This window comes from Bemisia tabaci, chromosome 7 (assembly GCF_918797505.1).
Source record: "Bemisia tabaci chromosome 7, PGI_BMITA_v3".
In the NCBI taxonomy this organism is placed as follows: Eukaryota; Metazoa; Arthropoda; class Insecta; order Hemiptera; family Aleyrodidae; genus Bemisia; species Bemisia tabaci.
In genome coordinates, this window is record NC_092799.1 from 1,711,667 (window position 1) to 1,736,556 (window position 24,890).

The window sequence follows — 24,890 nt, forward strand, 5'->3', positions numbered from 1 at the left end:
AACTGCGTTTTTGATCCCCCGTTTCAAAACCACGAATGGAAATTCGGGATCCGACATTTTCTGCTCTTCTGCGTCATCACTTGTTATGAATCAAAGGTTTAGAGTAACCTAAAAAGTATAGGGTTATATGGAATGAATGTTTCAAAACTTAGACACTGAAAAAAAATACTCGGCGTTTTTACGAAGATCCGTCGGTACCTTTACCATCTCACTTTTTTTTACCAATTATTGGTAATTGTACCAGGACAGACTGGTGTGCTTACCTAAAAACCTATATTTTTACTGTTTTTTTCCAGGTAAGAATACCACTTTTATTGGCTATCAATTCCCGGTAAATTCGCCATTTTATCTCGGTAATACTAAAACACTCGATAAAAAATATTGGCGTTTTTACAAAGGTCAAGAAAAATTACCGGGAAAGTTCAATAATTTTACCGAGATTCCTCAGTAATTTACCAAGAAAAAACTGGGATCAAAAAGACCCCTGAATTCTTGGTAATTTTACCCTTTCCTTGGTAAATACACCGAGATTTTTTTTCAGTGAACAAGCTTGTAGACTAGCGGTTGGTTCACTTTATTCTGCGGGGTACATCAAAGCCAAAAATTTTCATCGGATCAAAAAAATGTGGACTCAGATTTTTTAAATGAAAATATTTGAAATTTTTGTCTCTGATTTCCCCCATGAAATAGTGAGGACGCAACACTAATCTACCACCTTGTCACATATGTCTCTCTACGAGTCCGCTGCGCGTTAGAGATACGGCCGAATGAATAGACTTTCCACCCGTAAAATCACACGAGAGGCACATCAAAAAAGTCTGAAAATCATTGTAACGCACAGTTTGCGTAGTTTGCAGCAAACAATTTTCGATATATTTTATCTACGGGCAGTTCCCCTCGGTTATCGTAGACTAAGTTTACCTGAAAAGACGTCAATTCCACAATTCCTACTTGGTTAAGCAAAAAAAATCTCAAACATTGTTTCGCAGAAACTCCATGAATAAAATTACATTCTAACTCTCATAGTTATACCAAAAAAATCTCTAGACTAGTTCGAATAATATTATATTCTAATTTGGCCTATTTTACCGAAGGAAAACTCTTGACAGAGCTACACAGCTTGACTCTCACCGTGGCGGGCTAGATGCGGAAATAATCTAAGCACGATCAAAATTCTCTTACGCCTATCTGACATTTCTCGGTTTTCTCTGATCCGTGCATCGTAGGAAAAAAATAAAAAATGAAGTGATAATGGTGGCAATTCTCACAATCTGGCAACAATGGGATTCTTCCATTTAAATCTATATAAAACAATCCATAGTCATCAAAATAGACTAGCCTCGTCTGTAATCAATTAATTTCAATAGATTTAAAAGGAGGAAAAACAGTGTTGCAAACTCTCGGTAGTCCCCATTTAGCAATGATCAGCCCAATTTTGAGCCAGCTCCAGTGCGATTCTTTGCACTATTCATGGAACATAGCCCCTAAAATTCTGCCCCCCAACCTATGCCCTTTTAACGCATGACTACTTCGCCCCACTTCAATAACTTGATTAAGCTAATAGCTCATGGAGCGAGGACTAAATATAGCCGACACTCTATTGAACAGCAACAAATCATAATATTCAACGCGGTTGCGGTATAATGTAACACACGAAATTGTTGCGGTGCCCACTCCACTTATAAAGTTCAAATCGTTCGCACTACGGGTCAGGCTAAAAGTTTTTACTGGGTCGCGAAAATGTGTTTGTGGGGGGGGGGGGGGGGGAGGTTGCTTACCAAGGTTGTCTGTTGGAGCACCAGGGAAAACAATGGATTCGACTCTACCGCTGTGAAACGATTTTATTTTGGCGTTTTTTTTCTTGAAGTGGGCACCAAGATGGCAAAATTTCATGAAAAATAAATTTTTGAAATTTCACGTGAAATTTTTCATGAACTTTCAGAAAGTTATGAAAGAATTGGAAAAATATCGGTTCCTCCTCATGTTTCGCAACATGTAAAAATTGTGACTTTCTTCTATTTTTGTGTGTTTGATGCGGGTTGCATACTCTAGCCCCTGAAAAATATGAAATATTTCAAAGCCCTGTGAAATTTCTTGAAATATTTCACTGAAATTTCAAATCTTTCATTTCTTTCCTACGATTAATGTCATCCTGGTGGGCATAGTTGTTGATTGCCGTTGCGGCACTTTTAGATAATATAATTTGGACTGCATTTTGCAATGGAGAATTTGCACGCAATTTTTTTATTGCTTCATCCGAAAGTGCCTAATGAGCTGAGTTCGCAACATTTTTCATATTTTTTTTCTGACATGGGAAATTGGAGAAAAATTGATTTAAAAGTGAGAAAATGTGCCGCCTTGTGACGTCATCTGGCGGCATTTCCCATTTAAACACATGTATTTTAGCAGAATCGGTTATTTTGTCATATCTCCTCTAATAATTGCTCAATTTATGAATCAAGGGTATCTTCGTGTTCAGTTCACTCAGAGGATTCCACTTAAACAGGAAATTCATCAAATTTCAGACCCTTGCAAATTCTCCATTAGGAGCTATAAATTCTGGCTCATCTAAAAAAACACATATGTGCATAGGGAAACTATTTGCACATGTTGTTATTAAACCGGGCCGGAATTTATAGTTCCTGATTGCAAAATGTAGTCCATTTGTTCGACAGATATTCAAGATGGATACCTCCTTTTGAAACACCCTGTATTCTAACTTGAATTCTCGTTTGGCAAACCATCTCTATATGCTACAGATATTGCAAGCACTCTGGCAACGGAGGATGCACTGGATGCATCTTTCAACCGTTCAGACGGGACCTTGAGTGAGTTACAACGAAATGTTGCAATAATTTTGCACCGAGCAGAAATTACTCATGGGCGTTATTTTTGTTGCTTCTGTCTACTTACGGCCGGCGCTGCGAGTGGCGCCTTCCTCGCAGGAGGTAGTTTACCCGCAAATATTTGCCAAGCCGAACGGGAATTTCATGCAATTATCCTCGCAAGAAAACCTCCACTGAGCTTTGGCTCGCCTTCAAAAGACCATCGCGGATTCTCGTTGCAATACGTTTCAAATTAATTATACCTGCTAGAGCTTGCGCTACAGGTAACACGGGCAACACAAATTATCTTTATAAACAATAAATTAAGGTTGCGAAATTAACCACGCCATAATCTGTAATCGCACTGAGATAAATTGGATTTGTCATCCGTTAGGAGCCCGTTTCCTTGGCAATTTCCCGTTACATTGAGAAATCGCTCGATTTTCAATTCAATCTTTTCTGGACTTTCGCTCATAAAAAAAATTGTATAAAAGAGAAAAATCGATGAATCAAAATTTACCTTGATTTAAGCTAAGTCTCACTTGAATATAACGTCAAGAATATTTCTTTCTGAGCCAAGAAGGAGGTCATTTTCTCCCAAAAAGCGATCGTCTTTAGCCATTGGCTCGGTGGCGAGGCGTGAATGATTGACTACCGATATTTCCCCATATAACGCTACAGTAAAGAATCGATTATTAAGATGTTCGTAGCGAACACCCTGTCCATCGATCCTTTTTCATAGGTTTAAATGGCAGATCAATCGATAGATCGCAAGGCACGCCACTGAATTGGACCAGGGAAAAATGATGCGTGGTCTTGAAATAAAATGTGTGCGAATATGTTTGCCGGCCACTGAGTGTATACAAATTGAAGGCGAGTGATTTGTAGGTTGAAAATTTGACTTTGACCGATATCACAATTGCTCTGGCAGAGCCGCGATGCGCATCGTGAGCTGACATCATAAACATGTCGGATGCATCAATCGAGGAGATTTCCTGAAATCTCGTCTGCTCTGAAGCAATAAATCTGAACATTTAACGCCGCGGCAGCCCCGAAACTCGACCATGGAGTAAAATTTACGACCCCGATGCATCTCTCGTTGCATGCATTTTCTTCTCAAAAGCCATAGCACACGCGGGTAGCAAAAAACAATATGTGTGGAATCACGTTTGTTGCGCGGGTGAAATATGGAATTTCCAGACCAAGAATTGGGGCCGGCCATGAATAATGACTTACATTGAAAGAGGGTCACTTGTGGCAAAAAGAACCCTGCGGAGCGTCTTCGCGCTCAAAATGATTAAATTTTAAAAATGGTTCGATTGTCCGATTCAATTTCCTGGAAATAACCATCTTAATATCAGCGAGAACGAGTGAAAGGCAATAATATTCAATATCAGTTTAACAGTATTAACTTCTATACCTTTTTTAGTTTCGTCAATTATATAAAACATTTAAACTGAATCATAAAAACAATAAACGTAGATATATGAGGAAATATAACATTCATTATTATTTTTATAATAATAAAGATACCCACAGTCACAGTAACATGTTGACTTATTCTTCTATCTCCCTCCTTACTAATGTTTACTAAATATCGACGGTGTAGGTCGGCAATCACATAACTCGGTTTGCGACGTCGCAGACTTCCTGTGATACATTATCTTTTAAACGGAAAACTATTCGGCGATTCTTTAAAACTGCCGTGATTTTTCTTCTCTGTGCGAAGAAAATTCTGCAAAAACTTCAAGGAATGGCGTCAATTTGTTTTCCTTTAAAAAAATAACACAGAGGCAGAGATTTTCAGACACCGCAAACAAGATATGTGATTGCCGACTTACACCGTCGATATGGAAATACAACTAGGGAAAAGAAGAGCGTTGAAGACGGCGCAGAGATACAACTATTCGTACCTAATGGATATCCGTGTTGCGTGCGCAAAATTGAAGGCGCGATGGCGCGATGCTTGCACTCGCAATCGCAATGCTCCGATCTATGTTACTAGTGACGTGTCGTTCCTAATTGGAAAGAAATTATTACCGTCGATATGCTCTTTCTATTTGTAAGAGTGCACCTTAAACCTCAAACGTCTGTGCACAAAGAGAAGGTGTTGTATAGGTGGATTTTTTCCTCTTAAATTCGATCAAATCCGCGCAGGTGCTTTCACGAACGTAAAATCGGAGAGGAACAACCTGTATATTGATGATGCCTGAAAATCCATACTTACGGCGTTCTAGATGACACATTTTTATTGCCATTGAGTAACGTTGACTTATTCATTTGAGCAACAAGCCGAGTGAACTCATCACTCAACAGTCAACAAGAAGATGCTGATGCTGATACGAAAATGATGAATTCCTGGAGGTAAAAATCTGAATCCATTGATAGGATTTTTATGGGGAATCACTATTTTCCTCTATTTAGGAATCAACCGTAGGCGGTTTTCATCGAAAGGAGCTCTCGAGAGAAAACAACAACAGAGCGTTGGGTTCCTCGAGCGGATAGGCAAAATCACCAATCCTCTGACATGAGAGCGTATCTCACTTTCCGTGAGAGCCCTGTTTTGTATGTAATACATAGTTTATGGAGCTCATGCGGAGATAAAGACACGCCACAACGTCGAGATGTCCAATAAGCCTGCAACTCAAAAACTCGCTTTCCCGGAGCCACGGAAAAATTACGGAAATCCTTTGGAATCAAACCGGGAATGAAACAAGAAGGGAAAAGAAAGAGGACGGAAATAGATTTGCCCTCTGCTCGGAACGCCACCGCATATGCTGCTCAAGAGCCTCCAAGAAACCGAAATTGGTTCGAGTTCCTGCGATTCCTCGCTGCATCAGTGCTTTGCGATACATCGATTGATCTGTCATTGAAACCTATAGAAAAGGATCGATAGACAGGGTGTTCGCAGCGAACACATTAAGAATCGATTCTTTACCATAGGTTCAAATGGCACAACAATCGACACATCGCAATTCACGCCGCGCTACTGCGCTGCATGGCGTAAGTCCCTGTATTAGTGTTTCGTGCGCTTTCAAAGGTTCCCAGAAAAACCTTTACGCTTTTCCGGAAAGTATCTCGGCTCTTTTCCTTAATCCTTTTCCTTTTTCGCCGCTTGCCCCTCGAAAATGTCTTCGCGTTGAGATATCTCGTTGTTTTTCTCACGAAAGAACGTAACTATAATTCTATCTCGTCAATCCTCTCGTAAATACGATTTTTTACGAGGGAATGTTGGGCGTTTCTAATAAACAAACTCCCTAGATTTTTCCTTTGATATGGTGCGAAAATTGGAGAAAATTTGGCGGACAATAAATTACACGGGTACGTCCGTATAAGAAATTGAATTGTTTGAGTAAATTTTGCAACCTTGAAATGGAGTTACGTTCGTGTAAAAACAGTGTGAGGCGTGAATGATCGATTATAGATATTGACGGTGTAAGTCGGCAATCACATAACTCGGTTTGCGACGTCGCAGACTTCCTGTAATACTTTATTTTTTAAACGGAAAACTACTCAACGGCGACTCTTTAAAACTGCCGTGATTTTTCTTCTCGGTGCGAAGAAAATTCTGCAAAAACTTCAAGGAATGATGTCAATTTGTTCTCCTTTAAAAAGATAACATAGAGGCGGAGATTTTCAGACACCGCAAACGAGTTATGTGATTGCCGACTTACACCGTCGATATATTCCTATTTGGAGCTATGGTAAAGAGTCGATTATTAAGGTGCTCGCTGCGAACACCCTGTCAATCGATATTTTTCCATAGGTTTAAATGGCACATCAATCGATAAATCGCAAAGCACGCCACGCAACTGGTAGGAAACGACGATCTGTCTCGTTTCTGATGCATAATTGGGCGTATTTCTGTCAAACGGAACTATGTGCATTAAGACATGAGCCCTGAGACCCATAAGAATACATGCATAACAGGGGCATAACATTTAAAGGGCCGCGCTATTATATGAATTTCAAGCGTGAATAAGAATAATGTATTATTGCTGTATTATCTGCTTAATTTTTCACGTACATTCTTCATTTTATCTCGTTCCTTAATTTTTTGCTCAGCGGAGCGGGTAATATTTTTTTGTCCATTTGTTTATCCCTATATTTGCAGACTATGCCAATTGAATTCATGAGGCCACTTTATCAAAATACACCAGTTTTATAACCGCAGGAAAGAAAACAATAGTATCGCCGAAGCTTAAAATTTAAATACGAACGTAGAAGAGGCTTTCCGGCACCTGCAATCATCAGCTGAACTTGGTTACAATTCGATAATGTCAAGAGTCATCGTAAAGATGTCTCATTCCTATTTTTACCAAGCTTTTTTGGTCTCATTGGAGTAGGCCTCCAAAAATATCCTGGTAATTTCGATTTTTAATATATTTGTATACAGGAAAATAGAAACGTCATATGTAGCATTAGTTCCCCTATGCAAATACATGCTTTCATGGATTAGCTAGAAATATTAGTTACTCATTGCAAAATGCAGTTCAAATAGTGGACCATGGTTCGCATTGGACATCAATCAAGATTAATGGCTTTCAAAGGAACACTTACAGTTTCAGATTAAAGCTGGAGTTTTGATGCTTCTCGGAGATTCTCTCTGAGAACAAACAAACAAACAAAAATGTGTTTTATTTTTTTGAGGAATTCTCTCTCTGTCTACTTTCAAGCATTAAACATATCTACATGCTACTATTGCGTGGACTCTATCAACAAATTCTAAAAGTATCATCGTCCGAAATCCCCCATGATGCATTCACTCTTTTATGATTAGCATGGAAATCGGAGAATTCTCCTGAAACATGTTTCGGCTCATTTCTCCGTGAACCGTTGCTAATATTCCGAGAACAATGCTGCCTTGCTAAGGAAGAACCTCAATAAAACAACAACAAGAACAGTAAAACGACGAAATCCCTCGCTGCAACACCCATCCCGGTAAACCGGAGGCGGCACTGGAAAAACTTTTCAGAGATTTTCGCGACAGAAAAAACCACGCATAACCTCACCTCTTGATACATGAGTAGCGCCGAGATTTTCACTCCTCTTCCATGTTTCGAGAAAGAAAATAGAAACGGCGCGGGACGTCGTAGATGGCCGACCGTGTTCTCTCGAGGGCTCCGTGATTTATAACAAGGGTGGAACGACAAATCACACTTTATTGATTCAACTGGTGTCAGCTAAATTTTCGCCTGTGTTCCTTCGCGCCAAAACTCGACTCGTCGCGAATCCCGGATTAACCGACGCACGTGCCACCAAGCGATAAAAACAACGCATCCGCGCAAGGATTACGCGGTAGATAGGCGATTTTTCCGTGGTGGCCACTCCATGCGCTGAGAGTTTTATGGTTTTACCCGGTAAATCATTGTTGTTACTCTGTGATTCATTGACTAATAATAGCGATAGTGCTAATCCGGGAGCGGAGGGGTTTAAATATACGCCCCCGCCGCACAGTCGATCGAGTCAATTAGAGAGGTCGGACATGAAATTTTTGACCAAAACTGCGAATTTTCCCCGTTTATTTCGCCACATTTTAGAGTTCAAGGGGTGCTACTACAGAAAAATTTCAAGAGGAAACCAATAGAACCACTTTTAGAACCTCAAATTTTTGTATAAACGGAGTTATAAGTGTTTGAAGTTTCCAAATTTTGTTCGACCTCTCCTATTGACTCGATCCTTTGTGCGCCGTAGAGCTTTCGTCGTTTCTCTGAGATACGGGCGTAAATGCTCCGCGAGATGAGGCCTATTCTCCCTTTAACTCCTTACTTTCAATGGATCGTGTGAAAGTAGAGAAAACTCCTTGTGTCGGTGGAGTTGCGGTGTACCAGAGCTCGTTAAACAGGTTTAATTTTATTGTGGTAAGCCAGAACGCCACATATTACCATTCAAGTGATTCTAGTCCATAAAATAAAGGTAACATTTTTACTCGAAGAATTTTTGACGAAAAAATCGAATTTTGAGATTTCAAAGGAAAGACAAACAAGTTGCGAGGGGTATAGTCCATTTTTGAGCCAAAACAGTGCTAATTTGTATTTTCCTTTGTTTTGACGGTTTTTTAACCTAAGGAAGACGGATCATGATTGAGTCATGTCATACGAGAACCACCGATGTCCATTTTTCCAGCTTCAAGTTTTTTCGTGATAATAATACTTTTCGAGGGTTGATAACATCATAAAAGTAGTACAAGGACTTGTTTTGGGATTAAGATAACCATAAAACGAGTTTTAATACAATGGTTGCATCTACCTTTAAGAAGTTTTATCGACCCAAAAAAAATTTAAGACTAGAGAAATGGACATGAGCGTTTTTCGTATGACACGATTGAATTTTAAACCGTTTTTTTTTTTAAAAAATGTACGTGTTTTAACTTATGGTTAATCTTAAAACCACATTAATTTAAACACCGATAACGCTATTTGGAAATAGAGCAAGGGAAATGAAGCGCGCTGATAACGGCGCAGAGATGCAACTATTCGTACTTGATGGATGTCCGTGTTGCGTGCGCAAAATTGAAGGCGCGAAGGCGCTGATGACGGCGCAGAGATGCAACTATTCGTACTTGATGGATGTCCGTATTGCGTGCGCAAAATTGAAGGCGCGAAGGCGCTGATGACGGCGCAGAGATGCAACTATTCGTACTTGATGGATGTCCGTATTGCGTGCACAAAATTGATGGCGCGAAGGCGCTGATGACGGCGCAGAGATGCAACTGTTCGTACTTGATGGATGTCCGTGTTGCGTGCGCAAAATTGAAGGCGCGAAGGCGCTGATGACAGCGCAGAGATGCAACTATTCGCACTTGATGGATGCCCGTGATGCGTGCGCAAAATTGAAGGCACGAAGGCGCGAAGGCGCGAGGCGTACGCTCTTGATGCTCTGCTCTACGATACTGGTGACGTGTCGTTCCTAATCGGGGGAAAACTCAAGAATGAGGCTCGATTACACCTTTTTAAAATGGTAATAAGGCGCAACAGCTAAGTAGAAGCACCGAGATCATGGTTGCCATATTTTCATATCGCAGAGGTATGTTACGGTAATTTTTTACTGCGAGATTTGATTCACGAAGACTTATTGTTTTTAGTGAGAGGTTTGGATCTACGCGACGAAATTCGTTGAATATCTTAGTTAGGAGTTAAATTTAGTGATTTTCGTTGCAAGAATCGTGTTGTAAGTAGAATTTTGATTAGAATACATGTATCAAATAGCTTAAATTCGCATTTTGTCTGATAGTTCATTGGATTAAGACTTTTTTTTCTATACAGGTCCTTTCTCTTATGGAAAGTCGCAAATTCTTGGACCACGTTCATCAGAGAGGAACCAAGGCACATCAGCAATTGCCAAATTTTACTGAGCAAATTTAATTTTTTATAAGGGAACATTTATGCGGGTTCCTATGAAAATTTTAAGGAATTTTCTTCGTGCTATCCAGGAAATTCACTGTCTGCACCAAAATCCGCACAACCGTTTTCATTTAAAAAATTAATCGCCCAATTAAATTGAGAATAGCTTATGTGGCTTGATTCATTTCTGTCTAACGCCGGTCCACTTAAGAGTTGAATGTTTTTCAAAGAAAACGATCGAGGGAAGTATCAATATACTTTCCGCAGTCCGCGTACGTAATAAAAAAGTTCCATAAAATTTGTTTTCTCAAAAATGTGCTGCATCACAGGCCGTTTTCTGCGCTAAAATTAGGAATGAGCCAATGATCCATAAGGATCGGCAACAATGCTGGAGTGGTGAGTAATAATGAGTTGTTGGAGGCGAAGCCAAGACCAAAGTTCCCGCGCTCAATGAAGACGGGATAAGACCCAGACAAATTGAGGTTAGAATGCACTTGCACCCGTCTTGCGGGCACTAGATTTGTCAACTTAAGCGGGATTTAAGTATCACGGCAACGCGCCGCGCGCTCTGTCAACAAAGACCCAGATCGCTCAGAATCTTTCCCGAAAAGTGACATTCACGGTGTAATATTCTGCGGAAACTTCTCTGGGCACTGGGAAAAAAGATCATGGATCCATGGAACCAGATTTTCCGGTTGAATCGACAAGAGTCAGGGTTAGAGTTGCCAAAATTCTGGTTGGGTTGACCGCAATCTGCTCGATTCAACCGCAATCAGACAAAATTGAGCAGAGGAACAAGCCACATTTTCTGTAAAAGGTTGGTTAAAAGTGATTTTGAGCTCACTAGTCGTTAGTTTTCTCCTTTGAACAATTTAAAGAAAAAACATTCAAGAATTAGGGTAAGAATATAAGTATCTTTAAAATAGAGCCTTACGAAAGCATTGAACTTCAAACTTTAAATCCCATGAGCCTGCTTTCTTCTAGTTGAGTAAATCGTAGTCGGGCCGAATTTAGCGAAAGGAAACCAATTAAATTAGCGTATCTTAGAGACTGCTATTTTGCCGGTGGACAAACACGATTAAATGTTCATAATTTTACTGAGTCTTTATGTTGCTTGCATGGCGCAAGTGATTCTCTCAGTGTAATGATATCGGTTTTTTTTCGGTGATGAATAGCTTTTCCTGAGCTTCTCATGTTCAGCACTGTGAGGGATTACAACTCAAAATTCGAAGATAAACTTTATAAAAATAATAATACTAAGAAAGTGTTCGTACTTTTCTTATAATTTTAAGGGCAACAACGTTTGGAAAATGAGGAATTCGCCAAGACCATTTCCCAATAAGATTTATAGCAACGATAAGGGACCCTTGATTTACGGACACAGTCATTTCATACGTAATTTTCTGCACGTGCACCTTTTTTAATGTGTTCCGCATTAAGCAAGGGTCCGAAGTATTCAGGGGAGGCAAAAGGTTGCTTAACGGTGTTGGATAATTTGCGATTACCACTGAGCTGAAGTTCTACATTATACTTTTTACGCTAAAAATAAAATCAACCAAATTTTCACATTCGAGCATTCGTCATTTAGAAAATTCAGTTTACTATACGAAGTTTGCGATATTGCAAACCGAGACAGATAATTTATAACGCCGAATAATTTAGCAGACTTGTAAAAAGAGACAGAAAATTCGCCACCTTCGTTCCTTCGTTCTGAAATTTTGTCTTGGTGCGAAAATGAAGACGGAAAATCTTCCATTTCGCTTAGTGAGCTGGCAATCTAATTTAGTGCGACCCGCCGACCCGTACAGGGTTTTCTACTTTCAACTCCTATGTGTGAGTACGTGTATTTATTTAGCCTTCCTCCCCCTCCCCATCCACTTTATGGAGTTTGAAAATTTCAACGACAGGCAGCTAAAATAATACCACCAGAACAGAAAAGCCTGTATGAAAAGGCTTATACTCAGCCGGCCAGGTTGGCCTAGTGGTCAGCGCCTCTAAGACTCTAAGTCAATGTTATTGACGTATACGGACGTGTTTCTGCGAAACGGAACCATGTGCATTGTGACGTGAGCCCTGTTATGCATATATGATTATAGGTCTCAGGGCTCATGTCTTAATGTACGTAGTTCTGTTTGGGAGAAATACGTCCATAATTATGAAGAACATTTCTTGTCAAAAACTGAAAAATCAATTTCGAAAATGTTCATCAACAAAAATTTCGTGGACGAAATTGCCTTCCTAAAAAAGTCACCTCCTAAAAGTAGGGCTCCTTGTCACGCGGACGGTAAGATTTTTTGGCAAAATTTTCTCGCAGGAAAAATTAGGGAAATGGCTCGAATGAGCTATAAATTTGACTGCAGAGAACTTTCAAGCAGAGGGTTGTCTAAATTCAAAAAACTACCTCGTTTACCATCAAGACGCTTTCAAAAAGCGCTCTCTTTATTACGTGAACGTGTGGAGGGTGCACTTTTAAAGCTACGGGGTAGGATAACTAGCCACAGCTCAACGTGCGCTTCGCTTTATTACACTGCCGTGCTCGCGAAAAACGTAGTAAGAACATCCAAACATTGCCACATTTACTCTGACCGAGTTCTCATGCACGAAAAAAGTTATGGATATATCACAGGCAAATGGTCAAATCAGGCATTTTGTAAAATGTCTGGGCAAATAGTTAAATATTCTTGTTTATACTGAAATTCTGATTATTTTGCTGACTTATACAACGAAATAATTCTCTGATCATGTGGAAAAGAATTCCCTGTAAAAACTTGTTCCATACGATCATAAATACGTTTTTTCCAGTTCTTTAATAATGCAAAATTCTTCGCAAAATATGCAGAATTTCGTAAAATAAAAAGTTTTCACAATTTGGACGCGTGAAGAATTATGAGGACCATTTTTAAACGGGAAATAAAATGACAGTTTGTACTTTAACGGATTTTTTGTCTCAACATATAGAAAATTAGAGAGGTCTTTGTGAAAACGTAAAATAACCTCGTTAACTCCGAAAATTTAAGTATCTGCCTAGGCATTTGGTAAAATGCCTGATTTGACTATTTTTGTGCGACAGATATTTATCCTTGAAATCTTTTAAAATATTAAATTATATCGTTGGTAAAATTCCAAGGAAAATTATTTCGAATGATGAAGAATATTCTGTTAAAATCGGTGGAAATACGGCAAAGTCTAGGTGTTTCGTTCCTCGTTTTTCCTCATCGTGGCGGGGAGGGAGGGGGCGCTATAATTCTTCACCTCCCCTTCGACTCCATTTGGAATAAAAAAATATGAGATGCGAGCAGGGGCCAAGATTTATGGCGCAGATCATTTACGAGGGCCTTGCGCCGCTTTGTCCGCAGAACCGCGTAACTACCGAAGAAAACTTCCGTCATCTCCGCGGTTTTAGCGCCTTCGCGATGGCCGATGCTGCAGCCTCAGCAAAATCGTCAACCAGTTTCGTAGGTATTATAAAATTTGAAGGCGGGAAAAATCTCCGAGAGTTAAGAAAATCACCCTTGAACATCATTGAGGCTGGAATCATCGTGGATGGAACTTGAGTATCTATATGATGAGATTTCTGAGGGGTGTCGCTTGCGATGAATCGATTGCTCTGCCATTTAAATCTATGAAAGAGGATCGATTATCAGGATTTTACAATGGACCCCTTTATAATCGATTTTTTACATGGTTTTAAATGGGAAAATAGCGATAGCCGACGATTCACGTTTTGCCACTTAGAGAGTTAGGCAAGGATTTCCATTCATGTATCGCTCCCTGATTGGTTCAATAGTATCAAGCCTATCATGCGGCTTTCATACCCTGACGAAAAAAAGAAACCGAAAGTGAAGAAATCTATATTTTAACACGTGGAATTAATGATCAAGAAAGAAAATCCAAAATATCCATCAATATTTGTTCAGAACTCAATTTAGGAGGTAAAAAAAATAATAAATAAATAAATAGAGCTTTATCGCAGTCCTGTTTGTTTGCACAGGTCCCTGAAAACTCTACGAAAGTCTAAATTTTGCAAACCAATTGAAGAAAGATACAATTTTCCTTTACTAAAAGGGATAGATGGCAATGCTCACCTCCATGGAACAATGAGATAGAATTTCTCCTAAATATTCAACGCTTTGGTTTCAAATATTTCCACCTCGTATTTGATCCCTGGTAAAAATTGGCGATAGGAGCTGCGTTTCAAAATACCATAGGAATTCTTAAAGCCGGCTAAAAAAGACAATAGAAAATCATATCGCTGGCTGTAGAAAGCGGAGCAAATCGTGTAGCCGGGCTATACGAAGCGATAAAAAAGTATACAGCCGGGCTATAGTTCCTATCGCCGGGCTTTACACTTTATCACTTTATAAGAAATTGTGTAGAAATTCGTGTGCTTTGGAAATCATTAAGTTTGATACGGAACCACCATAATATTCACAAAACACACATGATATTTTCCTTTAATACATATTTTTTTTCATCAATTAAAATGAGAATAATCCATACAAGATGTGCAAACATTTCAAAATCATGAGTTGAAAAACGCTGACTCCGCAAGATTATATATTGGAGCCTAACACAGAGCGGAGCGGCGTGCTGCCGGAGTTAAGCGCGCACTAGCGCCTACAAACCTAACAGGGATACTTCACGCATTGCGCATTGCGTGAAGTATACCTGTTAGGTTTGTAGGCGCTTTTCGCGCTGGCTGCCCGCCCGTCGCGCCGCAGCGTGTCACGGTGCTTGAAGAAACTATTTCACACGAGAGGTGTTGCACAGTATCATACGAAATTGAAGGCGCTCCAACATATTAAGAATTGCAGGCATCCTTCAAAAGTATGGAGCTTTCCGCACAAAATAAATTCAAATACTACGGCCCAAAAATAGAGCGGTAGTCAAAAAACTCACTAAGTCCTAGCATCCGTAATTAGTAACATTTAGCATACACTTTATCGCCTGGCTGTTGCTTAGTCGCCATCGGCTATAAAAGGCTATAAGAAATTGTGCAGCCGGCTATAGAAGCTATTGAAAATCTTACAGCCGGCTTTAGGTCTATGGTATTTTGGAACGCAGATTCTACTGCAAATGTTTACCAGGGATTTCACTCATAAGAGGGTCCTGAAGCATTATACATACGCATTTCCATTTGTGGAAAGGTAAATGGGGGTAGGACGAGGGTGTTTTTGACACATTGGGTTTTCCTTCCTCGAATTATTCCCAATATTTTCGTATTTCTTGAGAAAAATAAAAAATGCTGGAATTAAATGCCTTAAAGTTCCTACCACGGTCACACCTCGATGGTACGAAAGGCTCATTAGTACAAAGTAAAATCCCACAGTTTTTTTTAGAAAATGTAGATCATTCGTAAAAAATTAATGCATCCAACTCCCTACTTCTCTAAGTAAAATATCTCATTCATCAATTTACAAATAAGGAAGAATGACGATAATCAAGCTACAAGCCATAAAAACTAAAATGTAATGTATTCAGTTACATGATGCTAACTATAAGCAAGCAATTGACAAAGAAAACATGATCAGAAAAGAAAGAAACTTACAATACAACAGACGATTCGACCCATCATTTCATAGATCTTCTTCGGCGGTTTGGGTACAGTTAAAAGAAACGGATCGATTAAACAGGTGAAAGAGAAATCAAACGCCTACAAAGAATTTTTTTTTTTGGGGGGGGGGGGCTTGTTGTTTGATTATCATCTTTCTTCCTTTCTTGAAAGCTTAGCAAACCGATTGGTATTCCAATGATTTAATTTAAAAATGTATATTTTTCCCTCGCATAATACATATAGGTAAACTCAGGGAATTTTGTAGTGTGGTGCTCAATTTTTACTTTTTCTAAAGGCCAATTGTTTAAGTGAAACTTAGACAGGCAGAAAATCAGGGATCGCCGTTTTTCTCGATTCGTCCAGAAGCAGGAGTGTTGTCTTAGAACGTGTAATCGTGTGTAAATGACTTACAGTACAACGAGTGAATATTCAAAGGATTTTCTGCGCATCGGTCTCGGATAGAATTAGATGAATTTTCCAGCTCTCCTTTTTCGGGGTCGTAATTGAAAGGATTCTCAAATGAAGCTGGTCGAGCGGTCCTGGCTGCGCTGGTGCGTGATTACATTGATAACGGGTGGTGAGAAATCAGAATTTATAGCCTTCGGGGCGTCCTACACTCCTACGGTGAAGGAGAGTCTGCTCGTGCCGGCATTTGTGAAATTAAAAGCGTCGCTCGGTGGATCGAGTCGATAGGAGAGGTCGGACAAAATTTGGAAACTTTAAACGCTTATAACTCCGTCAATAAAAATCATTGAGGTTCAAAAAGTGGTTTCATTGGATTTCTCGTGAAATTTACTTCCAGAAGCACGTCTTAAAATTTAAAATGTGACGAAATGAACATCAAAATTCGCAGTTTTAGTCAATAATTTCATGTCCGACCTCTTTAATCGATTCGATTTACTGTGCGCCGGTAGGTGTTCAATGTCACCCGCTGTTGTCGCATCCCCCTTTTTCGCTGAAATTCCAGTTCTCCAACTAAACACATCAAAAATTTTATGGTGCTTTCTCTCGAATTTTTGCCGATTAAACACGATTTACTGGAAAGCTTATAAGCCTATTTCTTGTTCAATTTTTCAGAGCATTTCAAGCGAAATGAAATGTAATGTAATGTAATGTAGAGTCCCTTTATACTGAGAGTCAAGATAATTTGAATCCATTTCTGATTGGTTCCCGTATTTTAGGCTTCCACAGTGTCACAAACGGGAATAAAGATTACATTTTCACCAATTGCAAAGATTATAATCTGGAATGGACCAGGGAATTACGGGTTCGGCAAGGAACAAACGGAATGAGAGGAGGAACGGAGAGAGGCATTTGAGAATGGGCCGATCAAAGATTACGAAAAACGTTCAATTTCTGTAATCTTTATTCCCGTTTGTGACATCCATGAGCCGAATCGTCTTGACTCTCAGTATAAAGGGACTCTAATGTAATGTAAGTATGTTGGAATATTTAAAAGGCAAATATTCAAAATTTGTTTTGAAAATTAATATTTTATCTGGGAAAAATTGGCAACGCCCAAGTGGTCGATCGGCGTTTTTCCTCGACGGTGATAACAGGCCACTAAACCATGATCAAACTTTGACTTGCGGATGGATTTTTCTGATGGAGAATTACGCATAAAACACGATGAGCGCATTAAAGACGCGAGGAAGTAACCTCAGAAACCGAGAACTACACAGTTCAAAATGCGCCACTTTTCCGCTAATTTAAAACGCCCCGGTTTGGCGCCGAACCGAATGATGTCATTCGGCATCAATCAGAAGCGAGCACAAAAATAATCTCTGTGATAAGACTCATAGCTATAGATGGCTGTAGATTCCCGAAGTTTCTATATAAACAAGAATAGAAGCCGCAAATAAACTGCAAAGGAAAATTTTAGGTTATTATAAAGAATGGCTTAGGCAAGACGCAAGCGCAGCGCATTTCCGTTGCGCCACCCTGATAATGAATCCTTTTCCATAAGTTTATATGGGAAGACCAATGGATTCATTGGAAGAGCACGACTCCGTCACTACTAGGATACATGGTCATTATTTTCCGCTCGGGGATAATCTGAGCGCGGATTGATAAATAAGGAGCTGTTATTAGCCGGATCGCGGAAAGTGAGGAGTTGAGGCGTGAAAGGGCGGAGAAGGGGGGGATGAGTATAGAAAACTAATAAAATAGTTGCTAGCTTAATAAACGCCACTTCTTCACACTTTTCACGAGAGGGATTCTCCTCCTTCCAGTCGGATTATGAGCCCCGAGGAGCCGGGTTCTCCGTGTTAATAGCGTCATAAGCACTCCGTCAAATTCTGCGCTGCCAGATTTCATCCCTGTCGCGCGCTTGCGTCATAATGGAGATGCTGCATGTTCCTGGTAAAAATTGGCGATAGGAGCTGCGTTTCAAAATACCGTAGGAATTCTTATAGCCGGCTAAAAGGCAATAGGCAATAGAAAATCATATAGCTGGCTGTAGAAAGCGGAGTAAATCATATAGCCGGGCTATACGAAGCGATAAAAAAGTATACAGCCGGGCTACAGTTCTTATCGCCGGGCTTTACACTTTATCGTCATCGGCTATAAAAGGCTATAAGAAATTGTGCAGCCGGCTATAGAAGCTATTGAAAATCTTATAACCGGCTTTAGGTCTATCGTATTTTGGAACACAGATTCTACTGCCAATTTTTACCAGGGGTGTGAGGAATTTGCGATTTGACAATTGATTCTTATGTAAAAGTTCGCGAGAAATACGGTAGTGCCACTGGTTTTCTCTGAAATAAACTCCTAAGCTCAAAAAAAGCTCTCAAGTTGAAGCCGAAATGGAGGGGATATCCCACACTGTCCTGAGAGTCCACCTCTACATCAAGATCAACTCTCCATGCAAAGATGAGGAGCAAATACATTGACACGGCTCCCACGTTATTGGAGACTCTAAAACTGAAAACACGGCAACCCTGCTAATGTATTTGCTCCCTATCTTTGCATGAAGAGTTTGTCGTGATGTAGTGATGAACTCTCAGGATAGCGTGGGATATTAGGGTGCGGCTGTATAAAATTTAAGCCAATTTGAAGCTTTTTTGGATGATGCTCAAAAGTGTAAAAATTACGGGCACAATTACATTGGTTTGAATGGGCGGAATAACGCCTGATCTGCGAAAATGCGTTTTTTGGATCCAAAATGCGCTTAAATGAAGAAAACCTGACCAGGTCTTAGAAAGGCACCTAGGGGCCCATTCGAAACGAGTAAATCACACTTTTGGGCGGTACGGCAATATAAGCCTCCCATGCGCAAATTGGACGTATTTATGCTGAAAGGAACTACGTGCATAGGGTATGCGTGTAGCATAGTTCCTTTTAGCATAAATACGTTCAATTGTGCTTCCTATATTGCCGCACAAGGGATCGAGTCAATAATAGGTCGGACAGGAAATTGTTTACTAAAACTGCAAATTTTGATGTTCATTTCGTCACATTTTAAATTTCAAGGGGTAGTTTCTGAAGAAAATTTCATGAGAAACCCAATGAAACCACCCTTAGAACCTCAGATTCTTGTATAATCGGAGTTATGAGGGTTTAAAGTTTCCAAATTTTGTCCGACCTTTCCTATTAACTCGATCCACTGTGCGCCGGCCAGGGGGAACAACGCTCATTGTCAGTTGAGGCCTCGGAGATGGCAGCAACGACACAGATGATCCGAAAATGATGACCTGATGACACTAATGTTTTATTTGTTTTTCATCGCCCCCTCTCTGCCTCCCCGCCACCTCCCTGCTGAAATCTCACTGTGCTTTTAGCTGCAACAGCGGGGCACCAGGGGACCACGATTCTTCGGGAAGCGCCTCGCCGCACAGTAGAACGACAAGGAGTCGGACATGACATTTTTCACAAAAATTGTAAAATTTTACGTTTGTCTCGTCACAATTTTAATTTTAAGTGGTGCTTCCATCAGAAAATTTTACGAGAAAACCGATAAAACTACTTTTGAAAAATCAACATTTTATATCAATCAAGATATACGCTTTTAAAGTTTTTAAATCTTGTCCGGCAACTCCCATTTACTCGACCCACTGTGCGCCGCCTTGAAAAATCGGGGCTGATGAATCATTGTTGCGCGAGATTTTGTGACAGCCGAGCACACTTTGACCCTCCCAACCCCCCACCCCTCTCCTTCACGATTAATGCGCCCCTATGCCAATGTCCGTGCTTAGGTAACGTCGCCAAATGGGCAAGTTTGGGCGTAATACCTAAGTAGAGAGAGAATCGCCGTATGTCGTGGTGCTAGTAGGGCCCAAAGTAAACTAGCTCTGACTGGATACATTTATATTTCCGAAAAATTATTGTATACTCAGAAAAAGCGTGTTCCCCATTAAAAACTAGTGCAGTTTTTTTAGAACTCGTTTCAAAAGTTAGAAATCTGAAAATTATCATTCTGCGCGCAGCAATTTTGGAATTTCATTAATCTACATGGGGTCTTGAGGGCTTCATACAAGACTGGAATTTGCAGAATCAAGCAAAAAGCACACAGATTTTTTGTATTAAAAGGATTCCGGTGGTAATGATGTCTGCGGGCCGATTATTGAAACTGATAGACAAAGCTATAGACAAAGACGACAAAAGGGATTTGGAGGGATCCTATTGGTGGAAGCAGGTAGTGGCAATGGACATAGGAGGTAGGTAATGGACTAACTAACGGCAACCCACTAAAGACTCGACAGTTAGTCCATCATTTTCTTCCTTAGTCTATGAGAACCAATCATGTCAACCATTAAGAACGCTCCATACTCCTTGTGTCTTTTTTGTCTATCGCTTTGTCCATCGGTTTCAATAATCGCCCCGCTGGTTTGCGCGCACTCGGCCGTGCTGAGGAAGAACGCCGCCGTATGAACATTTGACGGTTGCCATATTTCCCCGAATAAAACATATATTTATGAAAAAGTTAGGCATATTTTTCCTTGAAATTTTCAGATATTTCAGATTAAATTGTGAACAGAATTGCGTGAAAAATGTGAGGAAAAATACTCATAATTTTCCCAATAAATTTGGTTTTTCTTGATGAAAATATGGCAACGTCTGATGCTCATTCGGCGTTCTTCCTCTCCACGGCAGTGCTCTATGTAAATCATATCTACAGTCACGCTTTCATTAGTGTTCTGTCACATGAAAGACATCCATGTGACCGTTCCCTTATGAAGGGACCTCAATCCACGGACCTAAATTTCACTTTAGCTAATCAAACATCGCTAACAGCTTGATCACCAAAACGTACGTTCTTTTTCTTTTTTATCCGTTTATTAATAGAAGTATTTGAAAGGAGGTGTTACGTTTATTTTTCATATGATGTTTTTCTTACAGTTTTTCCCCCATACAGTTACACAGCTACGCTTGAAATAACACCGCATCCACTTGAGAGAGTGATCACAAAAATTATTAAACCATGAAGATTTATTATTACATATCACATCCTTCTTTTTTAGCTATACTTTCGTTTTCGTGGAGCAGCTGGCACGAGGGAAAAAAGCGCCTGAAAGGGAAGAACGCTGTATGAACATTCGAGAGTTGCCAAAATTCCATCTATAAGCTTTTCATTTTTTAAGAAAGTTATGAATATTTTTCCTTTAACATATTAGGACTTTTCGGTGAAATTACGAGAAAAATTATCAGAAAAATTGAAAGGAAAATATTCATAAGTTTACCAGAAAATTCGTGTATTATCAAAGGAAATTTGGCAACGCCTGAAGGTTCATACGTCGTTATTCCTTAGTACGGCAGAATAACTCTGGCGATCGAATTTTGGCGCAAATCCAGTCTCGAGGGCTCTGACTGGTGTCTTTTCCTAAAAATGCGCACAGTACAAAATCCTAATCGAAAATAGGTCTACGTAGGTCCTGACTAAAAATTTAAACACGGAAGTAAAATTTCTTTAAATTTGGAGCATTTGTATTTAATAAGCTGCACCTCGGTAGGAATGCTGAGGTTTTAGCTGTAATTAACTATCAAGTTCAAAAAAGGGCTCTTAATATTATCATTGTGATGATGGATGACAGATTAAGCACAGAGAAGAGTCAATGACCGTATTTATTTAAATTCTCAGTGCAGAAATAGAGCTGCATACATTATCAGGGTTGCCATGATCACCAGCCAAAACTCATCGTATTTTTCAATTTTCTTTCAAAATATTTTCATGACGTGTCCGAGCCAAGTCTTGATGTTGCCAGAATATTATAAAAATAGTCGCCAGTGATTTCTAATCCTTTTTGGTTATTTTGAAAGTAATAGAGAATTTGCAGGTATCTGAATTTTGATGAATTTCATGTTTAAGTAAGCTAAAGTAAGGTGAAGGAAACCAAGTGTTTCACTACCGCAGTGGATGACGTCATACACCGATTTTTTCAAAATGGGATATCTCGGTTACTATTGAACGTAGAAAGTTGCTGTTTGGATGGATCTTATTATTTTTTGCTAATCTACAGGAATCAAGCGTCAAACACTATTCTGAAACCAGCGCAACTCCTTTATTAGCACGAAGAGGAGAAACAAATTTCAATGGATGTTTAATTTGGCAACTGCGATGACCGAGTCGCTTCCAACTCTTTCCGCTGCAGTCATAACTCGAAGCTTTCGAGAGCGAAGCTGCGTTGCGTTTCAGGAGCGCTTTGTGCCGTGATACTATTTCAAGATCGGGGCGGGGGTCAAGGGCGCGCTGCGCCGCAACAAGGATACTAGAGACAAAGTGGTTTCTATGAAAACACCGCGCAAAGCCGCGAAAACTGTTTCCGAAGCAGCCTCACAAAAGGAGGGTCCGTAACACAATTTCACCGGCAGGACAGCTGGTGGCGACCAGGCGCCGGACATTCGGACAACCCAGTTGCTCGAGAATTATCTAATTCCCCGAATTTTCCAGGGAAATACTGAGAGCTTGTCCAACTCCCCGCTTTCATTGCTTACGTCACAACTTCGCCCCGATTTACATTCCAGCCTCGTCCAGAGTGACAACCCCCTCGGTCATTAATATCAAAGGCTCATGTGAAAATGGTCCCCTGGGGAATTTGATCAAACGATCTCTTGCACATAATTGACAAAGTGTACTGAGTGTTTGGCAGTTGTGGTCGAGTTAATGAGCACTCCAAAAAAAGAATAAATAAATATATAAAACTGCAAACCATCATTAGTCTTTCTGATTTATGAATTCAACCAATTTGATGGATTGCTTGCTCTATATGAAGAGAAATAAAGGCAAACATAAATGCTTTGAATAGGGTATTTAATACTTTAAAAAATTTACGATGATTTTGTGGAAATCGTCATCAATCTAGTCGCATAGCCAATATTGCATATTCAATATCATTACAACGACTTTTCATGTATGATTACTTATTATTAGTTACCGGTAAAGGTATTTGCTGTGTGTTAATTATGAGAACGAAATGAAAAGCATAAAAAAGTATCTCATATATATGGATTGTATTTTGCAAGAGGAAACCTAGGGCAATCCAATGTTGCTGTGAATGTGCAACTTGCATTCTTTGCAATAAAATTATCGAAATCCTGCAAAAAATTAAATTTACAAAGGTAATTTTCGTCTTGAAATTAAAGTTTATTGCGAGTAAAGATAAAAATTGTTTAGATGATCAGTTTACATTTGCAGGGTAAGAAAGTTACAAATTCGTAGTGAAATTGGAATGCTCTTGGTTCCTTTTTGCAAAATGCAGCATATGGTTGTAGAGATTTTCGAGGTTTTTATAAAAACTTAGCAACTTATTTGAAGTTTCGTTCCAAAAAATTAGAATAAAGAAGAGTAAACACTCTCCCTACCTCCAACGGACCAAATAGAAAACAAATTGGTAGATATAGTAAGCGTATATTGTGCTAGAGACGATGAAAAATAATCCAAAAACAGAATATTTAAAATCCACTTTTTCGTTTCATATCTTCCCCAAACTTTATCCCATACAGGATTTTGTGCCAAAAGAGTTTAAGTGGACACGCTTGCTTTCTAACGAGGGGGAATAGGGCACAATTTAAGGTTCTGAGTTTGTAGCGGTATTAAGAGGAAAATATGCACCACCTGATATCCTGGATTTTTGCCATCTATAACTCCAAGGAAGTCAAGTTCCATCCCATCAGATAGGAACACGGACAATTTATTGTAGAGACTCTGCATTGTTATCTTTCCCATGAGTTATTTCCGGGAGTTCAACGCTCAGACTCGCCGAAGGCTGGAAAATGACCCATGTGTTGAGCAATCGAATTTCGCAAATCAGCTTAATTTAGACCAATAAAACGTTCAGCTAGTTGCATATAAATCGTCATGACTCGTCTCATGACGTGGTGAAGGACGTTTTATTTTTCTTATCATTGATCACCATCACTGATTACGTAGAACGCCAAGGACTGCCCTGAAAAGTATCGCGTGGTCTGCGCGGGTAAGGAAAGACAAAGCGCCTTCAGTTTTGATATATGCATCGCGCACATCCTTCGAGTTCAAATAGTTGTATCATGGCAATCCGCACCTATACCAACGCTAGCGGTGGCAATAAGGCGCCTACAGACCTAAGTAGATACTTCAAGCATTGTGCAATGCGTGAAGTATCCACTTAGGTTTGTAGGCGCCAGTGAGCCTCTCGCGCTGGCAGCACGCCGCTCCGTTCTGTTCGGCTTTAATATTTATACTCGCATACTCAGCGTTTTTTAACTCATGATTTTGAAATGTTAGCAAACTCTGCATTGATTATTCTCACTTAAATAGATGGGAAAAAAATATGTTTCAATTTATCAAAGGAGAATAATAATATAATGTGTGTTTTTGAAATATTGGTGGATCCGTGTCAAATTTAATGATTTTCAAAGCACTTTAATTTTTTCTTTTACACGTTGTGTTTTTATTGTGCTGCAGCGAGGTGTACGCGCAACGAAACGCTCAAAATTTGACGTATTTGACTCTAAAAGATCGATGTACAAATGGGTTAAAACTAAAGATTGCGTGCTTCTTGGTTTTTTTCCCTCTTTTATTCATTTTTGCAGTTTCTGTCGGCACAACTGCGACTCATTGAGATTAATTTCGCTTGGAAAAGGTTTTACAAATATTTGTCACGTTTTAAACATATAAATGTTTTCAATATAAAGTAATAATTTCGTAAAGAAAAAATAAAAAAGTACGTATACGTATACTGCCGAGTGTGATCT

At 39.6% G+C, this 24,890-nt stretch overlaps 1 long non-coding RNA gene across 1 annotated transcript in view; it reads right to left on the minus strand.

The window, feature by feature from the left end:
* LOC109036740 (uncharacterized) overlaps positions 1–24,890 on the minus strand; it is a 226,627-nt gene that overhangs the window by 127,749 nt on the left and 73,988 nt on the right. Inside the window, exon 3 of the long non-coding RNA XR_011900311.1 lies at positions 7,386–7,431. This is a non-coding gene — a long non-coding RNA (uncharacterized lncRNA). The remainder of the gene's footprint in view (positions 1–7,385; positions 7,432–24,890) is intronic.